The sequence below is a fragment of the Oryzias latipes genome, chromosome 2, assembly GCF_053564925.1.
Source record: "Oryzias latipes strain Hd-rR chromosome 2, Olatipes_Hd-rR_3.1".
Lineage (NCBI taxonomy): Eukaryota > Metazoa > Chordata > Actinopteri > Beloniformes > Adrianichthyidae > Oryzias > Oryzias latipes.
Window position 1 is genome coordinate 4,560,513 of NC_136238.1, and position 10,599 is coordinate 4,571,111.

Genomic DNA, 10,599 nt, shown 5'->3' on the forward strand with positions numbered 1-10,599 from the left:
TAGAAACACACTTTTGGACGAACGTCCAGCAGCCACTTTGATTGGTGGACGTGAATCTGACGCGGTTAAAACAAAAGTGGAGGACATGAATAAAGTGGGGGGATAGAGCGGGGGGGGCATGTCACACGTCTGTGTAGAACTCAGTGACGTGTGGTCAGGTGAGGTTAGTGAGGCAGAGCCTCACTTGTCATAATGGTGATGAAATAGAAAAAGGTAAATGAAGTAAATCTTCTTTCCACTGATCTGTGTTAAATATACATTTTCAGTCAAGTTTTCCACAGTGTGTGAGGTTCAAATCTCTGAATTAAAGTGTTGATCACAGACGGAGCTGAATCTCCTGGTGAGGCTCTGGAGCTGCTGAGCCTCATGTCTGACTGCAGGACTCAATGTTAACAGAGACTAAACACTGCTGTAGGCCTGCAGAAAGGGGGCAGACGTGAGCTGACAGCTGCTTTGTAGCTACACTGTTGCCGTAGAAACAGAAGAAGAACGTCTGTCTCCATAGAGGAGAAACTCATATAAAATAAAGGAAAATAAGGAAAACTTTCCAACAGATCATAGAGATTTTAGTGGAGAAGGATCCACACATGGACTCATAAAGTCAGGACAAACATGTCTATAATGTATGTTTTTTAGAAATAACATGGGAGTAAGTGGATAAAAATGGAAATAATTCATTTAATTTTATTTTAGGATCATTTTCACAGAAAACATTTGATAAGTGATTAAAGCTCCAGAATCTGAAGTTAAAAAAATACCAGAAATAGTTACTGAGGGTCAAATGTGAGCTGAACACATCTGTACTTTAATTTGTTTACAGTAAATATGAATAATTTATACCCAAGAAGAGTGTTCTATCCATGTTGGAGAAAAATATCTAGTCGCTTTTGTAGATACTTTCTTTGCATGTTCAAAAAGTTGAAAACAAGAAAACCACGGATTCTTTCGGATAAAAGATAAACAAAATTTATTTCCCTAACAATATTTCTAAAGCATAGTAAAACACCCCAAAAACCATAACGAGCGCCCGGGTTCTCAGGAATTTCCAGGGCTGGCACAGCGCCTAGTTTACGGGCGACTGACCATGCCAGCAGTTTCAAAAAGAGAACAACACAAGTTCCTTGAGTGCAGACTTTTAAACATGTGGTCAGAATCTCCTCCCCCGGAAACAAGATGGCTGCTGTATCTCCGCCTCTGGCTGCTCAAGATTGGCTGACAGAGGAGCCCGCCTACTTCCTCCAGTCCATCACAGCATCTGGTCTCTGAGGGGAACCTCACAGATGGACACGGTACGGAATCCCCATGGGTGGCAGGATCTGTCACCGCAGGATGTCGATCCTAGAGCTTTGTTCTTCACACGTGAACGGACGCCTGGAGTGGTTCCCACAGCTACAGTACCAGAGATAGTTAATTTATGGCCCATGTCAGACCTACAACCAAATGGCCTTAGAAGATCAAAGACGGTTTCTCCTGAAGGGGGGATGAGATTGAAGCTGCATTCCTGAAACCTCTCACATATGCAACTTTAAGGAAGCTTCTTTAAAGTACATAGGATGTTAAAACACACACACTTCAGCAAATGACTTATCTTCAATGTAATAAAATTTAAGACTGACAACCCTAATGAAATTACCAAAAATATAAATTCCTTCAATGTCTATGACAGAAATATGACCAGGGGCCTCATTTCTAAAACTTTGCGTAGGATTTGCGTCAGAAGTGGCGTACGGATGAAACATAGGACGTGCGTACGCACAGAAATATTCAGATTTATAAAACCGTGCGCACGCACATCCTACGAATCTTTCCCTTAATAAATCACAACCAATTCTAAATGCAGCGCAGCTTTTGCGGCTTCATGACACGCCCATAGTTGCCCATAAATAGTCCGTGAAACGCCCACAAATGAATATTCATGGCTTGCTAAATCATGGCAAACACAGAGAGGAAATCAAAAAAACGGAACTTCACTCAATGTGAAGTAGAAGTTATCGTTGGCGAGGTGGAAAGAGGAGAAAAATGTTGTGTTTAGGGCATAGTGTGGGCATTACTAATGCCAAAAAGGCGGACATCAAAGTCGAGGCAGAAAAACGTCTGGCGCTGCATCGCAAGAGTGTGTCTGCCACGGGTGGGGGACAGGGGACACCAGAGCAAGCTGACCCTTCTTGATGAGAGAGTGGCGGCAATTATTTGGGAATCCGTATTAAGTGGAGTGGTGACTGAGGCGCAGGGGGACACCGACGCGCCAGATGCACCGGGTGACACCCCCCCCCAAAAGCTCCAACAGGACGGCTCAAGGAAGTCTGAACCGGCTCATAAGCCACTCGTCCTCGTTTGCCAGCAAGTCTTCTTGCTGTCTAAAGATGCGTTCACTCCCAATTCTTCCATTTGCCACATCTTCTAAGATCCAAGATCAGCCATTGTGCGTCATTCCGCATTGTGATGGAGCATTTTATTTCCCTCCTTTTAGTTCCATCTGACAAGCTACAGATGTCGGTAATAATCCACGTGGAAATGGGAAATTGTTCCGCGCAAATGTAATTTCTTGTTGCTTTCTGAATGGTTGAGACATACGCCATACATTGTTTTATGAAAAATAAAACAAACTAAAGGAATATGCATGAATACCATAATTCTGTAGCTTATGAAGAAATGTTTTACTATGAAAACAACTTTCCCTAGTGGACAATTAATACGTCTGTCTGTCCGTCTGTCTGATTCGCACGCATCTGGCGGCGCGTGCACACGCAGCGGCTCTATCGGCTTTATTGTTTTTAAAAGAATGTATTTTTTAAGTCGTTTATTATTTTATATGCTGCTTGCACTGTGGGGTGAGAGGAAAGCAATTTCATCTGTGCTGTATGTCTTACAGATGCAGCATATTTGACAATAAAGCTGACTTTGACTTTGACTATATCTGCTCCGCCAGACAGACACATTGACGAGAATATCAGTTTTGTACATTGTTTCGTTCTGTTAACTATATTATTTATGAGGATGAATTGCACAACATGCCAATATTGTAGAACATATTTCACTTTTTTTTGCAAATATGTGTTCATTTGAATTTCTGTTGTAATTTTCATTTGAATTTTTTTTTTTTTTTTTGTTTCACTGCTGATCGATCAAACGGGTGTTTGTGTAGCTGTTGTTGTGAGAATTGCTTTGTGAAGTCTTCATGTTATTTCTGAGAGGCAGTATTGTCATTTTCACTTTCACGTGTTTCTTCCATCTGCCGACGGTGTCGCCGTTTCTCATTTCACCCGTTTTTGTGCGTACGCCTGGGTCAGAGCGTGAAGGACCGCACATTTTCCCGTCAAGTTTGATTTTTATAAATCTCAACTATTGTGTAGAGAGTGGCGTACGCCTTCTTTTGTGCGTACGCAACGTTTAGAAATGAGGCCCCTGGTGTGTATTTTAGAAGCTGTTAGCTGCTGTTGGATGGATGCTGAAATATTCAGTTCTTTCATTGTAAATCTGACTCCAGAGGAGTCGGTGCCTCACCAGCATCAACCTCACCACACGTCTGTGTAGAACTGGACTAAGTTCTGTGTTCTTGAAAGAAAACAGGAATCCATCCCAGAACTGCAGATTTCAATGGACAAACAGTTGCAGCAGATTTCTGAGCCACAGAGCAGCAGCTCCTCATGCAGAGATATGAAGAGGTCAACCTGCAGCAGACTGACAGGTCTTTCCCACAGACCTGGTTCTGGTTCAGAAACCAGCCTGGATCAGAACCTCTGCAGGTAGTTTCTGGATGAGGCTGGGGGCGGGGCTACCTGGCCAGAGAGGTTTAAACCAGGGGTCAGCAACGTTTGTGACATGAAGTGTCAGTTTGACATTTTCTCCAGAACAACTGTGCCGTCACCAACGAAAATGTGAACTCTGATACAGAGTAACACAGAAACATTTCCAATAGATCTGACATTTACTGTCATTCACAAACAGCAGCTCAACAATGTTTAAAGGTATTTTGCTATTGACTCTAAAAAGTACTTTCATAACAATATTACAAGGAAAATAGGTTAAAGTTGAAATAGTACTGCAACTATGTTTGAAACCCAAAGTACTGCATTTCTGTCTGTCAGACCTACAGCAATAGGATTGGATACTTCAGAACAAAATACCATCAATATTTTTAAAAACTTCACAACCATCAACATGAAAAAATATGATTATTTAGTCTGATTTATCTTTTGTTCCATTACTAGACAGAGGAACTGAATGTCAGTTCATTCTGTCATGGTGCTTTTATTACATGAAAAATTACATGTTTTTACTTTTTCCTTAGTTTGATTATTATAGTTATATTATAATTTAGTTATAGACATTTCCCACAATTACACACAGAGTCATTATTATTATTATTTTTTTGTAGTGGTGATCAGTCTTCCATCCATCCATCCATCTTCCTCCGCTTATCCGGGACCGGGTCGCGGGGGCAGCAGTCTAAGCAGAGATGCCCAGACTTTCCTCACCCCAGCCACTTCCTCCAGCTCCTCTGGGGGGACCCCGAGACGTTCCCAGGCCAGCCGAGAGACCTAGTCTCTCCAGCGTGTCCTGGGTCTTCCCCGGGGCCTCCGCCCAGTGGGACATGCCCGGAACACCTCTCCAGGGAGGCGTCCAGGAGGCATCCGGACTAGATGCCCGAGCCACCTCAACTGGCTCCTTTCGATGTGGAGGAGAAGCGGTTCTACTCCGAGCTCTCCGCGGGTGACCGAGCTTCTCACCCTATCTCTAAGGGAGCGCCCAGCCACCCTGTGGAGGAAGCTCATTTCAGCCGCTTGTATTCGGGACCTCGTTCTTTCGGTCATGACCCATAGCTCATGACCATAGGTGAGTACTGGAACGTAGATCGACCGGTAAATTGAGAGCTTTGCTTTTCGGCTCAGCTCTCTCTTCACCATGACGGACCGATAGAGCGACCGCATAACTACGGACGCCGCTCCGATCCGCCTGTCAATCTCACGCTCCGATCTTCCCTCACTCGTGAACAAGACCCCAAGGTATTTAAACTCCTCCACCTGGGGCAAGGACACTCCACCCACCGAGAGATGGCAAACTACCTTTCTCCAGACAAGGACCATGGCCTCAGATTTAGCGGTGCTGACCCTCATCCCAGCCGCTTCACATTCGGCCGCAAACCGCCCCAATGCACGCTGGAGGTCCCGGTTCGATGAAGCCAACAGGACAACATCATCTGCAAAAAGCAGAGAGGAAATCCTGTGGTCCCCAAACCAGATCTTTTCCGGCCCCTGGCTGCGCCTAGAAATTCTGTCCATAAAAACTATGAACAGAACCGGTGATAAAGGGCAGCCCTGCCGGAGTCCAACGTGGACCGGGAACAGGTCTGACTTACTGCCGGCTATGCGGACCAAGCTCCTACTCCGGTCATACAGAGACCGGACAGCCCTCAGTAAGGCTCCCCGGACCCCATACTCCCAGAGCACCCCCCACAGGATGCCACGGGGGACGCGGTCGAATGCTTTCTCCAAATCCACAAAACACATATGGACTGGATGAGCGAACTCCCACAAACCCTCCAGCACCCTAGATAGGGTGTAGAGCTGGTCCACTGTTCCACGACCAGGACGGAAACCGCACTGCTGTTCCTGAATCCGAGGTTCGACTATCGGACGGACTCTCCTCTCCAGTACCCTGGCATAGACTTTCCCAGGGAGGCTGAGGAGTGTAATTCCCCTATGGTTGGAACACACCCTCCGGTCCCCCTTCTTAAAGAGGGGAACCACCACCCCTGTCTGCCAGTCCAGTGGTACGGTTCCCGACCGCCATGCGATGCTGCAGAGACGTGTCAGCCAAGACACTCCCACAGCATCCAGAGACTTGAGGTGCTCAGGGCGGACTTCATCCACCCCCGGGGCCTTGGCACCGAGGAGCTTGTTGACTACCTCAGTGACTTCAGCCCGAGTAATAGACAGCCCCACCCCAAAGTCCTCATTCTCCGCTTCTTCAAAAGAAGGCGTGTCAGTGGGATTGAGGAGATCCTCGAAGTACTCCTTCCACCGCCCACAATGTCCCCAGTCGAAGTCAACAGCTCCCCACCTGCACTGAAAACGGTGCCTGTGGAGAACTGCTTTCCCCTCCTGAGTCGTCGGATGGTTTGCCAGAATTTCTTCGAGGCCAACCGATAGTCCTTCTCCATGGCCTCACCGAACTCCTCCCAGGAACCGAGTTTTCGCCTCCGCAACAGTCCGGGCCGCAGCTCGCTTGGACTGCCGGTACCTGTCAGCTGCCTCTGGAGTCCCGCAGGCCAGCCAGGCCTGGTAGGACTCCTTCAGCTTGACGGCATCCCTTACTTCCGGTGTCCACCACTGGGTTCGGGGGTTACCGCCGCGACAGGCATCAGAGACCTTGCGACCACAGCTCCGAGCAGCAGCAGAGACAATGGAGGTGGAAAACATGGTCCACTCGGACTCAATGTCCCCAACCTCCCTCGGTACCTGTTTGAAGTTCTCCCGGATGTGGGAGTTAAAGACTTCCCTGACGGAGGGCTCAGCCAGACGTTCCCAGCAGACCCTCACAGTACATTTGGGTCTTCCAAGTCTTTCCGGCCTCCTTCCCCGCCCGCGAATCCAACTCACCACCAGGTAGTGATCGGTGGACAGCTTCGCCCCTCTCTTCACCCGAGTGTCCAAGACACAGGGCCGAAGGTCACTTGAAACAACTACAAAGTCGATCATTGACCTCCTGCCTAGGGTGTCCTGATGCCAGGTGTATTGATGGACACCCTTGTGCTCGAACATGGTTTTCGTTATGGACAAACTATGACGAGCACAGAAGTCCAATAACAAAACGCCACTCGGGTTCAGATCAGGGGGGGGCGTTCCTACCAATCACACCCCTCCACACCCCCAGGTGCCAATGTCATTGCCCACGTGGACATAGAAGTCCCCCAGGAAGACAATGGAGTCCCCCGTTGGGGCACTTTCCAGTACTCCTTCGAGAGACACCAAGAAGGCCTGGTACTCCAAACTGCTGTTCGGCCCGTAAGCCGAAACCACAGTTAGAGACCTGTCCCCCACCCGGAGGCGGAGGGACATGACCCTCTCGTCCACCGGGGTGAACTCCAACACTTGGCGGCTGAGCTGGGGGCTCACGAGTAAGCCCACGCCAGCCCGCCGCCTCTCACCTTGGGCAACTCCAGAGTGGTAGAGAGTCCAACCCCTCTCTAAGGACTGAGTTTCAGAGCCCAGGCTATGTGTGGAGGTGAGCCCGACTATATCTAGACGGTGTCTCTCAACCTCTCGCACCAGCTCAGGCTCCTTCCCTCCCAGAGAGGTGACATTCCATGTCCCAAAAGCCAGGTTCCATGATCTGGGTTTGGGCTGCCGAGGCACCTGCCCTCGACTGCCACCCAAACCACATTGCACCAGCCCCTTTTGAGGTCTCCTACGGGTGGTGGGCCCATGGGAGAGTGGTCCCACGTCGCTCCTTCGGGTTGTGCCTGACCGGGGTCCGTGGGAAGAGCCCCGGCCACCAGGCGCTCGCCTGCGAGCCCTGACCCCTGGGCCTGGCTCCAGAGCGGGGCCCCGGTGACGCCAATCCGGGCGACGTAATCGGGTCCGTGTTTGTTTTCATCAGGGGTGTCTGAACAGCTCTTTGTCTGGCTCATCACCCAGGACCTGTCTGCCATGGGAGACCCTACCAGGGGCTTAAGCCCCAGACAGCTTAGCTCCTGGGATCACCCGAGCTCTCAAACTCCCCCACCACGTTAAGGTGGCGGTTCACGGGGTAGATGGGTGATCAGTCTTAGTTTTCATTTTAAACGTGTTGACATTTGTCAGAACAGACAGAAAGTCTGGGTTTAACCTGTTACCCCCCCCCCCCGCGTGTCTCCGTCTGTCTATGGCAAGCAAAAGGCGTCACAAATCACCAGGAAAAGTTGTGTAAAAAATGCTTTTTAAGCACATTTTAAAGTAGAACATAATTTACACAGTTTTGTGTTGTCCTAAGACGGGTGTAAAAAGTGGCGTTTTATCACGTACAAACCACACGTCCAGAACGGCGTTCTGATGTGTCACATATGGACGTCAAAAATGCTGTAATGTTAATGAATCCATAGTTGTCTGCTATGGTCTAGAGCAGGGGTGGCGAACACGCGGCTCGCGAGCCGCATGCGGCTCTTGGCCAATGAGCGTGCGGCTCTTTGCGTCTCATCATATTTTCTATATACTTTGCCTCATTTCATAATTTTTTCCCTCTTAAACCACACTCAAACCACCAGATGGTATTAAAAATAAGTAATAATTAATAATAAAAGTAATTTGGCAGTGTGAGTGTGTGTGCGTGTGTGTTTGATGCTGCTCCCGACACACACGTGAGCGCCAATCAATTGCGCGGGTTACGCCCAATGTCAGAACACATAGATATAGATTTGATGTGCGTGCAGACTGTTACCCTCATGGTCAAAATGGTGAAATTCAGAGTATAAAGATAAATCTTACCGTCCTTCCAGAACGGGAAGATTCTTACTTTTTTACTGAACAGAATGGAAAGTCACGATGTTTATCATTACGAGCTTCTGGAAGCATTAAAATAGTTCATGACAGAAAAGAACAAAACGTATCCCGTATTAAAAACTCTTCCTGATCATCTGACACAAATTGTCTCCTTTATTAACAAGTTGAAGCTTTTCAAAGCGCACGTTCAAAACGGTGATCATCCCACTTTCCTTCTTTGCGGAGCTCACTGCAGAAGCTGCAATCCAAATGAATAAAGCGCAGAACGTGACGCTGCTTGCGCAACTGGACTGAAACGACTGCAGATCACTTTTCTCATGGATCCTTTAATGCAGAGACTGACTGATGAGATCCCCGCTGGTCACTGATGAGGCAGCGAGAGAACCTCATCTCTCTTGAGATTGAGAGAGATATCAAGAGAGATATCATCTCTCTTGATTGAGCTGATATCTTTCTGAAAGAATATGGAGTGATATTTCTGCCACCACGTTGCACACAAAACTTTCTAAGTTGAACACAAAACTTTCTAAGTTTTTTGCTCAAAAATTGTTTTTTTTGCTTTCAAAAACGTTTTTGCGTTTGCAAAACACTTTTTTTTTGCGTGCGTTGTGTCAAATCTCGCTTTTGTCTTCTCTTTGATTTTGCTGACTACTTTGAGCGCGATTTAGCGTAATATGACTGCCACTGGCATCGCCAAAAATAAATTCGCATGCGCTGTGTGTCATCTCACTTTTTTCCTATCTTTGCTGAGTTAAGTTTCGGTTTCACGTAACCAAGATAAAAGAAGGCCCTGTTACGTTTTGGAGAACGGAGGAATCCCCGTGTGTAAAAGAGCTGTTCTCAATCTGCTGTCCACTTCTCCTCAATGTGTCCTCCAGTCCCTGTTTATTGAAACACGTGAAATCAAGGCATCAGTCCATTCCAACTACCCCTGGCTGCAGCCTGCAGAATGGGTCATCATAGTGGAATGCTTTGATTGCAGAGGAATGTGAACACGCTGTGGAATGTTAACCCCGCCCACATTGAGCCAGTCTTCTTCTTTGGGCTGCAGCCAGGGCTTACTCGTCCATTCTGACTGACACTCACGTAAAGGAACTGATCAGAGAGGCTACCGGGAGTTAGCCCCGCCTTCAGCCCCTAAGACTCATGGGAAGGAGGGAATCTCAATTGTAAAACCATAAGTCAGGGACCTGTTTGCAGAAGTGACTTGAATGCCGTTTAGCTGTAAGTGTTAGTCCAAATTAATGGACTCTTATTGTGTATGGGAGAGGGAATAACTCAGCCAGTTCAATGATAATTCACCTGATTGCTACTCTGATGGATAAACATAACTGTTGCAATGTAGCAACATTTAATATATTATTTGCTTTTGATGGAAAAAGTCAGTGATTCAATTTTATATAAAAACATGTAAAGGCAAGAACTTCAAATGAAGTTACAATTAATTTATGCTCCACACATCTGAAATGTAATGTATTTAATATGTTTATTGTGAATATGAATCACTCAGACACCAGAAGGATGCTCTGTCCAGATGTTTGTGTATTTGTTGGTTTAAGGGTCATTGAAAGAGGAATGTTGAGATACAAAGAATTACCAGTTAAATACTGATGGATAAATGGTGAAAATATTCCTCTCCAGCATCAACCTCTCCGCCTTTCACTGAGTGGTTGTGTGTGTTAGAGAAAGGCAGAGAAAAGGTCAGTGTGTGGTGTGGCTCTTTGACTCTCACAATGACAAAATTCGGCTCTTGGTGTCAAACTTGTTCGCCACCCCTGGTCTAAAGGTTAAAGAAGCTGAACTTCATGTTTAACTCATGTGGAAATTGTGAGTTTGACTCCACAGGATACACAAATGTGTGTTATTTTTTTCTTTTGCAGACTTTTAGTGACAGTATTATATTTATTTGTAGACACTAAACCCCACCCTGCCTCTGGTGGAAAGGGGGTGCCAGTGTTCAGCAGCAGAGCCACCATCAGTGTCTGAATGGGAAAGTGACTGGAAAGATCTTTGTTCATGTTTTTGGGTCAAAGTCATAAAGGAAATTGCTAAACAACCCCCCCCCCCCCATGCATAATTGGTTTTCATTTCCAGATCTTCATGATTTTTCCTCCAAAAT